Raw genomic sequence first — 14,298 nt, 5'->3', positions numbered from 1 at the left:
ATCAGGTAACAGACAATAGTTAATGATTAATAGTCGATGCAGTAGAAGATTTCTTGATTACGAACGCTCAATTTTGTAGAAAATTAGAAAGATAACAAGAAATAACGCAATAATGCGGCAATAAAAATATCAAAAATATCAGCGATATCGTGTACCTAAACTGTGTAGCGTAGAAATAAAAATAAAATACCATTCGAACGATTCCTTGAGATTTCCTCGCGTATTTAAATGTCAACGATCGGAGCTAATTGCACCTTACGCTGGACCGTATGTAGTCTCAAGTGACGCGTTATCCTTGCACCGTTGACAGTAGTCGGCAGTCGTTGACATTCGTTCTGTTTTTGTTTCAGATACGTGAAATTGGCCTGGCGGGCAGCAGAATCGGCGGGCATAATCGAGGTGAGTCAGTGGACGGTGCAGACCTTAAACCGCTGTCGCCGGTGAAAAATTATGGAGCGATTATGGAATTTTTTCTGCGATTTGTCCTTGTCTTTTTTCGCGAGACTGAGAGGCGGAGATAGGCCATCACATGGGTAACGCGAGTATGGCTAGCCCGTGTCGAGCAAAAAGTACTCAAACGAGCCCCGATAATAGCCGAGATTATCATAGGAATTATAGTTAAATGTTCGAAGCCATTGGCTACCTGAAGCGTGCATATTCTATACAGGGTGATCCGAAAGAGTATAAGCCAGAGCTCAGAGAATTCTCAGAAAATGATACATGTAATTTTACTTTCTCGAGTATTATCAATTTTAGGTGTAACAACATTTTATAATTATTCGGAATTATGAAATTTAATAATTCTATACGCTATTGAACAAAAATCTGAATGTCCCTGTGTGTTTCATAAAATATACGAGTTAACAAAAATATAGCGATTTAGACTTCTGTTATCTTAAGAAGCTTCATCGTCAACAATTTATTGAAGTCGAGCAAATGATATCTGCATCATCCATTTTGAGCCAATAGTAGGATTGGTGAAAGAAAATACAGGCGAAACACTGACGAGGTGTTAATAACACTCTCGTCTATCTTTTAACGTTTAATCGGTACGACGCTTTGTATTAAAAATTTGTAAGATTGTAACTAAAATTTTCTACATTTTCTTTAAAACACAGATCCATTAACAGAAGAACGTGAAATACAGAAGAACTAGCTGATAAAACGGCGTATCGTAAAAATGAAACTAACGCTGGATATGACTTCCTAAAATTTTTCGTCCTCACTTAGTACCTCATTTTTATAAAAGAATAGTGCTTTCCAAAAACCGAGAACAACGAAGCAATTCTGGTGATCGGGCCGAGAATTTCCACAAAGATCACCCAGTGGATATCGCTGATCAAGATTCGTATCGCACGGTGTTATCAACGTTTTCTTCTACTTTCTAAGGAAGTCGGTAATCCACCGACTGACACGGATGCTCGGTCTAAACGGTCTCGCTTCGGTTTTAATCGCCAGGCTAGTGATTCATTCGTGCGCCGTTCATACGCGAACCGGCAATTTAAAATTTAACCCGCCATGTTATCGCGGTAGAATTAATGGCTGCTTTCTTGCACACCCCGTATTTGAAATCGATACACAGAAGTACATGCTAATCTACGCGGCGCAAACAGCACGGAACTGTTTGCAATTAATTTCAGAAAGCCGGTATGTAGAACTATCGAAGAGTATCTCGGAATATCGGCACCGCGGAAGTTCACTGGATCCGGCATAGCGGCGTATATTAAAATGCATCCAACCCGTAATAAGACTAAACTCCGTAATGTACACAAGTGTTATTTATTTAGCCGCACTATGAATATTGCCACTTCGTCCTGTCTCGACCGTAAAATCTCGACCGTATCGTGAACAGTCCGTGGGATGTCCGGGATCGATTAATCAAACGTTTTACGATAGCATCGGTACTTAATTTTTCAGGTCTTCAATTACGTTATCGCGGTTTTTCTAACGCAATTCTTATTCTGAATACTTAAAAACTGAGCAAATAGTACGTACAAATATATTAAGTAGAAATATCTTTCGCGATCGATAAAATATAAATGAGTATAACGGTACCGATGTATAACGATAAGCGACAATTATTATTCTAAAAAACCAAATAGAATTCGTTTGATTCACATCGTTTTTGTTTCCGTTATCGTTTCATTCGTACGTATAAAACACAGCCTATGAATGGTTTCGTAAGCGCAACAATACGAATTAGTCTAAGAAGGCGAAATGAGCTGCCATCATATACATACGACGAAACTTTATTTCCATGTAATTACATTGTTTTCGAATGTTAACATCGTCTTGTAATACCTGAGATTCCATTTCGACGTGAATGATACGTATGAAGCACCAAAGTATAAAATCCATGAAAATTCATTCGTTCTAACGTTGAAAATTTGATTCTCGTTGGGAAAATAGCGAATTCTTTAAAATATAAATCTATCCGAATTCTAATAAAACGTTGTTTAAAGTTCGAACGATGGCTTTGACTGTATAAAGAAATATAATTACGAATCTCAAACGATCTATGACCATATCTGTATCTTTTTCTAACTAACTAATCTCTAAAACAACCAACATTACAAGCACGAAAAACACTGACGTCGATAATAATTCTTTGCCGAAAGAAAAACCAAACGAGCTTAATAGACACCATATCTTTCAAGTACAGCGAACTTTTTACGCTCGAAGTTATGGCAACCAGTTTAAAGAAAACCACGTCCCTGAGTACTCATTTAACGTTAGCGAGTCTAGCTGTCTTCATCACGAAGTTTCAATCGCGACTTCGCTCTTAAAGGAAAGCGTTCGATCTACGAGATCAATTTACGACTACGATTTCTTCCCTTTTTTTGACCAGGCGAAAGGAAATAGTCGATCGACGCATTCCAAGCCTATTCAAACATCATCAGCGAAATCCGAAGAAACAGCATGCAGGCGAAGGCAGAAGAAAAAGGAGAGAACGGGGCGAGTAACGTAACGTGCACGGTCTAAGCGGCACTGATGTCTTTCATTTAAATACATCTTCGATTAATCAGCCGGCTAACAAAAGGAGGAACCCGAAGAAATCACGGATCGATGATTTTACCGCTTTGACGACACACATACGTCTTCTGTCGGCTCGAACGAGCAGATGTCCGGCATCGGTGCTTGTCTTCGACAATTCAATAAAGCATTTCTTCCGAGTAGTGCCATGTTCCGGCGAGCTCTCAGCCTCGTTCGCGTCTCGTCTAGGCGGAGCGCGGCTATGTTCTAGTGAGAACATCATCGATCATCATTAGCTGCTACTCCACGAGCGCTGTATCCACCTCTAGTACCAACATGCTAGCCGGAAATTATTTAAGCGGCTGTCGTATCAAAAATCGAGCCGCGTTCCTTCGATCATCCTATCTTTCTTCTCTTTTCCCCTTTTCTACCATTATCCGGCCACCAGGTTTGCTCGTTTCAACGGATAATTAATAACACATTCGATCGGAAAACGATTTTATGACGGATCGTTCAACGAACGATTCTTTCTTGAACCATTTTGATGAGTGATGATGCGTGACTCGGCGTTTAATTGCCGAGCAAATCGAGAAACTTGTTCGGTGAAGTTGTTTGCGTTAGTCGTTGAAGGATCGTTGATAGCTCTTAAAACATTTTCTTAGAATTACACACGTAACTTAACTAATCGTATTTGGTTATCAAATGTTGCGAAGTTTGTATTACAGAAGTTGCAACCTGCCGAGGAAAATTAATTTCACCGGATGATCGCACTTCCCTGAATATTTCGCGAATCTTTCTCGATCTCAAAAATATATTTTACTAAAAATCTAGTCCAATCGTCGTACGTTATGAAACCTATGTTTTCATAAACCAAAACTAAAACTTATACAATAAATATAGGAAATTAATATTTTGATCGTATTACCACGAACATCTATATAAGCAATTAATCTTCCACAAGATTTTTAGCTCGTACGAGTTTACGCGCATTAACTTATCTTGACAACATTAGCCATCTTTCATCCTGATATGTAACGCAATTAAATAAATCTATGTCGAAACGAAATAGCCCGAGTCCACCTATAAATCAACCTAACAATTCAGCCCGTCAATTACTATCAATAAACCAAAAACGATTCCATTAGAACGCTATACGAAACACTTGTAAATACCTTTCTCTTCGGCGATCGCGATATTTAAACGAGAAGGCAGATCGTCGTTCATCGAATCAGCGTTTAGTTTCGAGGAGACTGTTGGATCGTCGTTTCCGACCGTTTCAGGCTACGATTGAGCTCCTCGTTAGGGAGAAATTTATGATAATACAAAGCAACGTCTGTTTATGACGGAAGAAGGCGGAACGACATTAAAGGGCGAAAGGGATACTAATGCAAACGATTGGACAGAACCGGGTATGAAGCTTAGATAATGCACCGTGCTCGGTTTAAATAGAGAAAAATCTTGTTTCTTTACTCGCTGGAATAATTCGATTCTCCCTGCTCATGATTCTAGTCGTTCTTGTTCGCTGGATTATGCTGGTTCCTTGCCACAAATACGCTATTCAGTAGTTACGTGGCGCGTTTACATTTCTCTGATTTACTTTGCGTAACTGGACTGAATAAGATATTTCCAAGTTACTGGCGGAAGTATCTGTATTTTAGTTGAATTTCGGCTTTCAAGTCCTGTATTTTAAATAAATGCATAACATGCGATGGAGATAATATATTATATTACGTTGCTACGTAGCGTGCACGTGTCAAAAATAAGGAAAACTGTTTATACGTTATAAATATTCCAAGAAAGGCTGAAACGATATCAACATTTATGTTACGGAAATATTTTAATACTTAAAAGATTTTAAACCACGCCGAGTAAAATTTCCATTTCATGAGTGGTGAAAGGTAAAATTACAACAAAATAATTCCTCATTTTGAAAACAAAACGAGAAGAAACTACAGTTTTCAGAGTTTGCAACCCGCTCTATTCGTCCACTAAAAATTCATTAACGTAAACTCTGCACATCTAACTCGCGATACAACACCTCGTCTACCACAACAGATAATCTAACGTTATCAAAAACGCAAGACAAATCTGTGTCCAATGAAATTAACACACGTTCGTGTATCTTTTGGTTATCTGTAAGCAGGCGTGCGCCCAAGCTGGGAAAACACACGTCCGCGTATAAAATACGCGTGTACGTACAGTGATACGTATCCTGATAGCCAACAGTCAGCCAGCACGATAAAGCATAAGTTAGGAAAAGAGGCGCACGTGTTTATGCGTGATGGTGTGCAGTCGAGGCCCACGCAGCCTGGCAACTAAGCGAAGCGGAGGACGCAAGAACGCCGTCACGATCTATCGATCAGCCGCGACGATCCGGGGAAGGTACGCGCGTAAATCTTCCACTCGATCGGTACCTGGGAACGAGACTGTCGTCGCTAGCAGATATCGCCCCTCTCTTCCTTTTTCCGCTTGTCCGATCTCTTATTCTACTTGTTATCGAAACGACAGATTTTCACCTAGCGCACGATCCTCGAGGAAATGCATCATAGTTCTACGTAATTGGATGCGAGACTGATAACGTATGGAGAAAAAATTGTTTCATTAGGAAATTTTTCGTCTGATAAGATAATGAAAGTTGACAGTGTGAATAACATGGAATATATAATTATTTGATGGAATTTTTGATTCTGCGAAACGAGATATATAGCTCTGATATAAAATGTGGGAAAATTGGTTAATTACGAGAATTTTTATATACCACGATAGAGAAAGTCGATAGCGCTTATTTAAGGAAACTTTTTGCTTTTCTTATTTGAGGAAATTTTTAATTTTACGGAACTAAATGAATCGCTGCTAATTTATCGAGAAAAATCGAGCAAATTGCAATGTGATAAGATTATAGAAGTTAATAACGAAACATTATAGAATGTTGCGTGCAGTATACAAGTCTTACATATTAGTTAAAATTTTGCATTTCTCAGAACTGAACGGGAGATTGACAATTTATCGAAAAACATTAGATAAGAGAATGTCGGTGTGACGAGTTAATAGCAACAATTATATAAAAAATTGTGACAAATATCATTGAGTCTTATAGATTAATTTGTCACGTGAAAAATTATTTAGTATCTAAATAAAGGGCTTATATTCTATTTATATGTATTTTATATTTCTATCCACTTTATTAAGTATCTGTGATAATCTTGTACGCATTCGTGTATTTATTTATTTCAGAAATTTAAACATTTCTCTACCACTCGTAGAATCATTCAAAATTAATATAATTTCTTACAGACTGGATCACCTGAGTTATTTTAATCTGACACAGGTACGTAAGTCGCATTGCATCGATGAATTAATTCGTCGATCAGTATCATCGTTCAATGCATAGTTTCATAATTCTGAATTTCCAAAATGCGTGAACCTTCTGGCTATTTGATGTTTCAGCAACCATTTCACCTATTTCACGCTCAATCATTACGACATTCGAGACTCCCAACACGCATTACTTCCGCATAATTCAGCCTTCAAAGACAACATACTTCAACGCAGGCTTCGAAAACAACAATTCTCTCCGCTAAGAAATCAGACATTCGATCCAGGGTCTTCAGCAACGAATAACTCCTCCGCCCCCGTATGTTTCCCATTTTTTCTCAACATCCGCATGCACGTGTACTATTCCACGATGTATCCGCTTCGAGCATTCGCCGGTGGAATCGACACTCGATACCTAAGCGTAGGGTGGTACGCGATTCCCGAGTGTCGCCATGCGTGTAACGGTCCATTAATTACGCGATTAATTACCTCCTAATTACCAGTATCTCCTCTTTGGCCTGTTTCGTTCCGTGGCGAGCGAGTGTATTCTCGAGTTCCGTTCAGACTCCTACGAGACGACTTCGCGGCGTGACACGCGAGCTTCTCGTCCAACGAAGAACCTTAAATCTGCCTACCTGTCAGCTCGACTGTCTCGCTGTCTTGCCGCGACTGCGCGTCTTCCAAATGGTACGCGTGTCCGTGGTAGGATCGTGCGGCGTAAAGATGGCAGGTGAAATACGTGCGTACGCTGCTTTGCTTCCCTGGCGAGCATTCGCATTTCAAATTGAAGGGAATATTCGCTTAATACAGATATAGCGATCCTGACAGTTGGTAATTACCAGACTGCCGGCTTTCATGCGAATTCATATTTTTCAGAATATGATTAAACGGATAGAACCTCGGTTGTTATTGAAACTACTATATTTTAGGATATTTTATACATTTTTGTATATCACGCGCATTCTCTGCAATTTGTCACTTTTAAATTTCCTGCAAACAAACAAAAATACGGCACGTACTAATTACGATTTATCGTCACTGACAGTTTCGTTCGTTTAAGTCGCTAGCCATATTGTTGTTAGAGTTTGTTGAAACGTCTGTTAGATTTTCATAACGATTAATCGCAAGTGTTTCATCCTGTTGTTTTTTATTTTACTGACGAGACTGGCCGAAGGTAGAAAAATGATTGAATTTGTATCAATTATTGGGGAAACTTCTGAAAATGTTTATTTTGTATTCTATGCATGTATTTTATTCGATGACTTAACGTTCGGAGAACATTTAAATTAGTAGAGATATTAGGAGAATACGCGAGAATATTCGAACAATAGGTTTGAAAACACGGAGATTACGCGTACCGTGTCGGTGGTTACATTTGTGTCTGTATAAATAATTCAGTGGCGAATTATTCGAGATACATACATCTTGATAATTTGTGTTTCGCGTACCATAACTGCGTTAAAGAGTCGCATATTAATCTTTGATTTATGCTCTTTTGAACGTAAACATCGTTTAATTGCAGACTAAAAATTAAAGTCCAAATGTATTTGAGATACATTTATATCTCGTAATAAAGATAATTTAACTTATATTTTCCAATATGAGTTTGCAGAAGAATTTATGGTATACGAATGAATATAATTCATATATTCCATAATAGACAATCTTAATCGTAATAGTTAAAATTAGATTATTGCTGGTGAAACTGTTGCAAAACTTCGATTCGGGAAAGTGCTCTTGACGAACGCCAACTAAGCTTAATTGATCAACTTTCTCAGGTTTAGCTTGGAAGTTGTTCAATCCTGAAACAGCTGGATCAGCGAGGTTTGCCATAATTTCATGTATCTCTCTTCGGTGATCCGGTCGGATAATGATATAAAACGGTCCGATAGTAATGGCAATTATAAGAAATATTATCGAGTCAAATGCTAATGATGATGTCGCCTTTCAGTAATACATCAATCGTCTGGCGTGCGTGTACAGTTTTGCAAGATGGATTTCGGGAGATATTATCGCGAGTCAATTTAAAATGTACACTTAAAATGAATATGTAACACGCGTGTGTCAATATTAAGCATGTTACGAAAATTTTTAAATATCTCGAAAATATTTGAGACATGACCGCCGTTATCTTGGGAACAAGTTTACGAAAAGGTATTTCTGTCCTTTTGATATATTGCGTTTCTACGTTGTTGTTGAAAGAAATATTTATAAATGCGCTGCTGGTAAACACAACAATATTTTTCAATCTAGTTACTTCGCGTTACTACGAAATAGTGAAATTGTTCAGAAGATCTCACAAGACTACAAATTATATCTATAACTTCACAATTTTTCCTAGAAGCTTAAAAAACGGCTTAAGAGTACATTTTTGTATATTCAGCTGAGATTAACACATATACATAAATTGCTCCCTTAAGATAGTAACGCTATTTTACAACATACATTGTATAAATAAATAACAATCCTCTATTGAAATAATTCTTATTTAACGGTTGAAATTATTTGAAACGTAAAGTACTTACATTCTTCAATAAGTAGAATTATTATATGCAGAGAATGAATTCTATATTTCCAATCAATTCATGATACCTAAGTACATATACTCGACCCTAACATTTACCGCCTAAGCATTAAATTATTAAAGATGAAAGTTTTATAAATAAATGTTAAATGTAAATCTCAAATCAGTGACCGATATTCCCAGCAACCGATCGAAACCACCCAGTCGATCTCGCGTTCCACCGAAGAGAACGCCTCTTTCTCTCGCGACTAACCGCGACTTGACACGAAATGCCGGTACATTCTCCGCGTTTCTTCCGCGCGAATTACTTTAAATCATCGTTGTAATGGTTGACCGCGCCTATTCCTACACGACGGTTACGCGATGTTAATGAGTGCACGCGAATCGTTCGCGCCCAGTATGCAGTCGTAATTATATCGCGACTACTGGAAATCTTTCCGCGATCTACGATAACTGCACGTCACCTGGCGAGGTTGCCTAGCCACGAACACGCGATTCCCGGCCGATTTCCAGCAACCAGCAAGCTCCAAGGCACGAACGACCTGCAACACGCTTCGTCTCACTCGCCAGCCACTTCCAGTCTCTTCTACCATTTCGAATTCCACGAAAGAGAAAACTATGAAGGCCAATAACAAGCAAATATTTCTACCTAACCCTAACACGCAAGCTGAGCGGACTTCTGGCAGTGTTCGATTATTGCATTCTCAACGGACCTTCCTTGTGTTTCGAGGTTAATAATTCGATAATTTCGACCGACCATTAAAACATATTTATAGACGTATAATTCCTTCTATCGTTTCGAATCGCACGAAAGAGAAAGCTGGAAAGGCTAATAACGAGCAAATATCTCTAGCTAGCCCTGACACACAAGCCGAATGAATTTCTGCCAATATTTGACTATTACATTGCCAATCAACCTCTCTTTCGCTATTTCGAATTCTACGAAAGAGAAAAATGAGAAGGCCAATAACGAGCAAATATTCCCAACTAACCTTAACGCGCAACCTGAATGGTCTTCTGGCAATATCAAGACATCGTATTTTCACCGAACGTTCCGTTTCATTCGATGGTTAAAAATTCGACAATTTTGATCGACGATTGAAAGGCATTCGATTTCTGTCAGTCAACGACGATACTTTTTCCGTATCGTATTTTGATGCTGAAAGATTCGAGAACTTGGCCAGCTGGTTCTCCGAGCAGGGCCAAGATTCTTCGAGTCTTGGTACAACATCACGAGCCAGCGTTTCCTGCACTTTTACGTACTTACTCACAGGCGGCTTAAGTGGCCCCGCTCCTTGTCGAGTGCACGTGCGACTACACGAGCGCGTACTTAATGGGCCGCGTGGCCCGCGGTACCTGTCTGGTACTCAGCGCCGGTACCCACAGGTATTACGACCATCGGTTCCTATTAAACCGGGAGCATCCCGCGATTTACTCGAATCCAGAATCCCGTTCATGTAAGCCATGTGCGTGTGGTAAAACGGCTGTCGTGAAAATCTTATCTTTTTCTGTTTCTACCATTGCGTGATGCTCCTCGTTCGAATTGCTTGCATCGTTCCTACCTTCCTTATTTCTTCTCCTTCCTTTTTCATTTACGATTTTTTCTTTTTTCTTTCTTTTCTATTAAACGAGAAGAGAACGATAAATCTTACGTTTTTCCAAAAGGTGGAAAGGAAATTATAATCTTGGACGATTTTCCATTTCGAAATTTATTTGATTCACGTCACGTTGGAATTTTTCTTTTTCTCTTCTTGTTCTCTTTTTTTTGTTAAATGGCAAGGGAAAGACGCACAAATACAGCGTTTCATTAAAAATCGTAATGGGGATTATAATCTCGAGGGATTTTCGTGCTCAAAGTGATTTATTTGCTACGCATCAGGTCGGATTATAATGTTGATGGCTTTCCAGTCTGGATCCGCGTTACTGCAAAGGAAGTTCAACGCCAATAAGAAGATAACCTGCTCGCTTCGGTGAAGTTTAATTTAATTATCCCGCCTCGTGTTCTCGTGTGTTCGCGTTCTCTTTCTTCTCCGAACGAGTCTATGCGTCGCTTCTTATCAAGATTGCGATCTTTCTGCGCCACGATGCTTCTCGCACTTGCATTCTCATTTTTGTTCAGGTAGTAAAAAATTGAGATTAACCCAAGTTCTTCACCATCGTAGATAGCTTTTTTGTTGAACATGCTCTAAGATAGATTAAGATTTGCTCGTCTCCATTTAAGATGGAGTTTGTGAAAAAGATTTAAGTTATGTCGTTAACACAAAGGTAAAAAGTTTGCTTTTTAGGCGAGTTTTATCCCTTTTTAGACGTCGACAATTTTCGACTCTAGTATTTTTGTTTAAAAACAATAGGCGCGGTACGTGTAGCTGGAAGTCTTTTAATTTAATTCGAAGGGTAGAATTGTATTTTCGATGAATTTTCTATTTCACCACATATACGAAATATTTGGGAGACATTACCGGTAATGGTGACTGTGTAAGTTTTTAAGTATCTCGATGAAACAGCAACTTGAATTTTTTCCACGATATCAAGAATACGTTCATAAATTGCTTACGGTCATGAAAATAGAAAACTTAAGTATGTTATAAGTTATAACTACGCAACATTCCTGCATATTATTATATATGCAGAAAAATAAAACTCCTGAGTGGCGAATCGCTTTTCAATATACCGAATAGATTATGTATATTAGGTTGTCCGAAAAGTATCTTTCTTTTGCATACGTGTTTTTTACAACGGTGCACCTTTATACAAACGTGAAACCAAGTATGTGAAATGTCGCGGTGTTTATTTCAACAGAACAAAATGGATCGTACGTAATTCGACAAAATAATATAAAACAAAAAATGTTGTGTCTCTATTATTTCCCCATAAAACGAAAGAAACTTTTCAAACAACCTAATACATTTTTCTAAGCGTGACTCTATTAACAGCGTTATCTCACGCCATAAGACCGCGTGTATCCTTATTTTACATAAACGCACGTACGACAGAATATAAGTATCTTTTATCAATTATAAAATTTTCTATAAACGACTGGTCGCAACGGAAAGTATTAATTTATAGACCCTTCGGAGGCCTGAAATGAAATAAAATTATCATACAGCCTACAGGAGCACGATAAACTGTCTCAACTAAATGCATAATTTTAAATCTACACCCCAAGGGATGGAACGCTCGCATTCTTCGCGGAATTCTTCAAAAAGACAACCTCGTCGAGCAACTAACAACGCACTTTGTTCCTTCCCCGCGTCTCCTTTGTATCCAAACATGCTCTTCTCCCTGTACAAGTGTACCTACAATTTACCGATAAATATTCATTCCGCAGCATGTTTCAATGCTCCGGCCCATAATACTACGTTCGCTGGAAGACCAGTTTGCTGCGCAACTTTCGACCGATATAATAACCCGGCCGTTATCGTTATCGCTCATCCTGTATTGCCGCTTACAGATTTTTCTAGGCTATATTATTCCCACGTAACGATTGCAATAAATTCAGGCGACCGTGCGTACGGAACATCGAGCGAGCTCGATGCCATCGAGACGCTTACACGTTCCGTACCGGTTCCGTCGCGCATTAAGACTATCGAGTTCAATTAAATGGACGCGATGCTCCCCCAATTTATTCCTGCAAAATCTTCGAGAATCGTCGATTAAATAAACCCTCCGTGCTTAGTCTCGTAAACAGCGAATCGGTTAAGATAGCGACTATTTCCAACTACTTTTCTTTTTCCTCAGGACCAACGCGCACGCGTACACGATATCCTAGATGGATGGACAATATATCGATCCATTTAATTAGCTTATACTACAATTTCGTACATAGAGGCCATTTTGTCGAGCTCAAACCTGAACCTTTACGTTGCTGAGAAACAACGAACCTGTTTCGGTATAGTGGATAGCGGCGTTGGCTTTGCTTTCGAGATCCAGTTTCTTGGTTTAAGATTACGGTTAGGCTGATCGGAGGGTAAGGTAATGGGGAAGAAGATTGTCTACAGGATTTGAAGAGCGTATGCACGAATGAAAATGGCTGACTGATGGAGCTGGAGTATGAGGGTTACATTAAAGGAAATTCTTGAGATTTATCTGAGGAAATTAAGAATAATCCTGCGAATTCTACGAAGGATAACATGGTTGGAATATATAAATTGGATTAGTCTCTTATTTCTTTCTTTGCGATTAAACTACTAATTTAGGTTTCAAAGTTGATTGTTCACTTGATGCGTGCATTTATTTCTATGATTTCTAGTTAAGTTTATATCCGTGTAATATTCACCATAAGAATAATAATTCCTCCTTATGTAGAATTAAATCGTCACGTTCAAATCGCTTCTCACTTGCAACTACCGTATGCGCGAATAAAAATATATATCTCGAATCTTCGAACTTAGTGCATTCATACATACTGAAATATGTCTACCCGCTAGTTACGCTTGTTTTCATCAGAAAGATATTTATTCCAAATAATGTCTATTTTAACACGCTATTTTACTACTTCACTTGTGTCTGTATATCAGTCTATCGAAACACGCAAACTGAAAAACTCAACACATGGTATTTAGCGCTACTATTTAGAAACGGTGTACGATAATTGAATGGACGCACAGTATGCATCAGTAGCAACAAATAACACGTTAAACTCTCGAGCCTTAATAACTCTAATCCTTAGAGCGTGAAGCTTGGAAGCACGACCGTAGCTTTAAAAACGCAAACTCCTAGCTTACTTTAATACCACTAATTCCAATCACGGAACAATAAAACCGTGGTTTATCCTGAGCGTCCCGCTGGTTTCCTCGCATGTAAATCCGCTCCTGTTCCCGCGGCGATGCACATGGTTTTCTTTACGATTTCTTCGGCCGGAATACCGATGCTGGTCCGTGCCAATTAAAGAGGAACGAATTATTATATCGCATTGTGCGACGGAAAAGGGATCGACCGGCGGGACCATCTAATTAGCTTCGCCCTCATTTAGCACGGCTAGAGGCGTGCTTCCGTACGCGTGAACCCACACGTACGTAGCACGCGCGTGCACCTAAGCACTCTGCACACGTGTGCCATCGCATTATGCGACGCCGGGCTACGAGCCGGCGTTTTTTCCTCTTCCGGCCAGCCGGAATGGTCAGTATGCTTCTCCGGCCATAGTTCTCGTGGCTAGTTCGAGGCTCTCTGGCGATAGCCAGCACTCGCGAACCAAAGCGAGTCGTACGTTTCCGATCGCGCACAGCTTCCTTTTGTGCGGATAACGACGATCGACGTGGCAGATAAGCCACCGCTCCGTGTGGTATTTCGCGTCTTACTAAGAGCACCATTTTTCTTTGCTTTCTTAAAGAGTTCAACGCACAGATTCTATATGGACAATGGAAGTTCCGGTGGTGGCGGTACCGCCTCATCCAGATTATTTCTCGCTACTTCTATATGCAACAAGTTCGATAAGGCTGTTATCTATAGAGCCACTTGGTTGGAATTACAATTCTAGCGCCCGGTAG

At 39.3% G+C, this 14,298-nt stretch overlaps 1 protein-coding gene and 1 long non-coding RNA gene across 2 annotated transcripts in view; one reads left to right on the top strand and one right to left on the bottom strand.

Moving 5' to 3' along the window:
- The window catches only part of LOC125385363, a 40,009-nt gene extending 33,986 nt beyond the window's left edge, over nt 1-6,023 (top strand). Inside the window, exons 2-3 of the long non-coding RNA XR_007224512.1 lie at nt 351-399; nt 2,849-6,023. This is a non-coding gene — a long non-coding RNA (uncharacterized LOC125385363). The remainder of the gene's footprint in view (nt 1-350; nt 400-2,848) is intronic.
- The window catches only part of LOC100652120 (protein cortex), a 249,914-nt gene that overhangs the window by 136,807 nt on the left and 98,809 nt on the right, over nt 1-14,298 (bottom strand). The gene's annotated exons all lie outside the window — the stretch shown is intronic.

The sequence above is a fragment of the Bombus terrestris genome, chromosome 7 (genome assembly GCF_910591885.1).
Source record: "Bombus terrestris chromosome 7, iyBomTerr1.2, whole genome shotgun sequence".
NCBI lineage: Eukaryota > Metazoa > Arthropoda > Insecta > Hymenoptera > Apidae > Bombus > Bombus terrestris.
This window is presented reverse-complemented; position numbering and strand designations above follow the sequence as displayed.